At 43.6% G+C, this 2316-nt stretch overlaps 1 protein-coding gene and 1 long non-coding RNA gene across 2 annotated transcripts in view; one reads left to right on the top strand and one right to left on the bottom strand.

The window, feature by feature from the left end:
• The window catches only part of ZNF232 (zinc finger protein 232), a 44553-nt gene that overhangs the window by 25223 nt on the left and 17014 nt on the right, over positions 1-2316 (top strand). The window lies entirely within an intron of this gene.
• The window catches only part of LOC105523547, a 9029-nt gene continuing 7556 nt past the window's right edge, over positions 844-2316 (bottom strand). Inside the window, exons 2-3 of the long non-coding RNA XR_001003619.1 lie at positions 1773-1839; positions 844-1067 (exon numbers count right to left, since the gene is read on the bottom strand). This is a non-coding gene — a long non-coding RNA (uncharacterized LOC105523547). The remainder of the gene's footprint in view (positions 1068-1772; positions 1840-2316) is intronic.

Here is a 2316-nt window from a genome sequence, read left to right as displayed (position 1 = left end):
GAGGCCCTTCCGGCGCACGCACCCCGCCCGGATCCCCTGGCACTGCCCCGGGAGGCTCTGCCTAGCCCAGCGCCTCGAGGACCCGGGCCTCAGTGGCCAATGGCGGCACGGGGTGCGCCCAGGCCCCGTCCCCGGGAGGCTGGACCGCCAGTCTGCGCATAAGGCCATCTGCGAGGCACGAGTGTAGGAGAGTGAAGGAGACCGGGGCTTGCTGAGTAAGGACCTCCTTCAGTAACTGGAAGGTTATTCATGAGGCCTTCTGACACTCTAAAAACGGAATTTCTCCAGGGTTTGATGAGTATCAGGGTGGTGGCTTCTTGAGTTTTGAACAGGCATCACAAATAAATCCCTCTGGAACACAGAACTGCATCTGTTCCGTTTTGGGTTTTGTGTGTGTGTGTTTTTGGAGACGGAGTCTTGCTCTGTTGCCCAGGCCAGTGTGCAGTGGCGGGATCTCAGCTCACTGTAACCTCCGCCTCCCGGGTTAAAGCTATTCTCCTGCCTCAGCCTCCCGAGTAGCTGGGATTACAGGTGCCCACCACCACGCCAGGCTAATTTTGTATTTTTAGTAGAGAGAAGGTTTCACCATGTTGGCCAGGCTGGTCTTGAACTCCTAACCTCAGGTGATCCACTGGCCTCGGCTTCTCAAAGTGCTTGGATTACAGGCGTGAGCCACTGCACATGGCCAGAACTCAGTCCTTATAGAACATCAGAGGATCCATACAGGTGAGAGGTCTTATAAATGCAGTGGGTGTGGGAAAGATGTGAGGGGTAACTCACAACTTATTCAGCATCAAAGAATTCACAGTGGAAACTTTATGAATGCAACGAATGTTCAAAGACTTGTAATCAGAGCTCACACCTTATTCAACATCATAGAATTCATAGTGGAGGAAAGCCCTATGAATGTGACAAGCATGGGAAAGCCTTCAGATGGAGCTCAGACCTGTGAGGCATCTGGAAATTCATATTGGAGATAAAGTTTTGGAATGTAGTGAGCATGGAAGAATTTTCAATCAGAGTTCAGGTCTAATACAGCATCAAAGAAACCAAATAGAATCATAATCCTAGGAAGACAGTAATGATAAAGATGTCAGTATGTACATATAGGAAGAGAGAAGGAGAGTTTGTTTTTGCCATAACTGCTTGGAAAATTCTAAGCTTCCTAAGAGCTAATTTTCATCTGATTCAGTGTATAGTACTTAGTCTCAGGTCATGTGCAGATATGTCCTCCCCAAATGCTTACCACAAGATAAATCAGAAATCTTGACTGGAATAAGCTTCTAGTTCCATTTCACCCCTTTATCATCAGAGGTTCCACACCACAGGAAAATCTTGTAAATGGTGGAAGCTGCATAAAGCACCATCATCATCACAAAATGGTGTCCTTGTGTCTCCTGTTTAGCAGCACTGGGAATCTAATAGCTTTCCCCTTGTCTTTTTTTCCTTACTATGAATTGGGCCAGGGGAACAGTAAAATGGATATGATATCCTGAACACTAGGGTGGATGTCTTTCTGGGACAGAATCTAATCCAAAAGTCTGCAAATGGACTTGAGGTTTTCACATTAGTATACATGTCAATATGTAGTTTAGGGAGTTTGCGTTATTCCTCCATTCCTAGCAAAATTAGACACAGAAGCAGCTAATTAAATCAGGAAAGGGAAATTGATGGTAAGTCGTAAGACCCATTGTCTTCTTTCATGTGGAAGTTGTGATTCAATCTATTCTGTAGGATTTGAAAGTATAATGGCACATTGAAGTCTGACATACCGAAATCCAGGCTCTGTCAATTTCATCTCTGTAACCTTTATTGTTTCTGAGTCTTGATTTTTCTCATCTGTAAAATCAAGATAATGACATTAATACAGTCCCTTGTGGGGCAACTGTGAAGACTAAATGAGACAGTTTCATTAAGTTCCTAGCATAGTTCTAGACACAGTAGACATTCAACAAATGATAACTAATTTTATCCATAGCTCCTACGTGCAGTAATTATCAATGGCACTTTGAAGGAAAAAAGATAATACATCCCCCAACCATGACCTTGAGGATTACAAGATTCTGCACTTCCTGATCCTACTTGAAGTCAGAAGGGGCTTGGCCCAGTATAAGTAAATTACAAGGATTTGGAGGGGGGTGTTATGCACATTTTCAAGGATACTGTATCTTGGAGAAACAAATTTAATAATCTGAGAACTACACAGTTGAATAACAATTTTTCCTGGAGAGACTAGGATTAAGCTATTTTATAAAAGTATTGAGAGAAAAGCTATTTTATAAAAGTATTGAGAGACTGGATCAATCAATATCCTGC

Source organism: Colobus angolensis, unplaced genomic scaffold, assembly GCF_000951035.1.
Source record: "Colobus angolensis palliatus isolate OR3802 unplaced genomic scaffold, Cang.pa_1.0 Scaffold47, whole genome shotgun sequence".
NCBI lineage: Eukaryota > Metazoa > Chordata > Mammalia > Primates > Cercopithecidae > Colobus > Colobus angolensis.
Note: the sequence above shows the minus strand (reverse complement) of the source record. Positions and strands in the feature narration are given on the sequence as shown.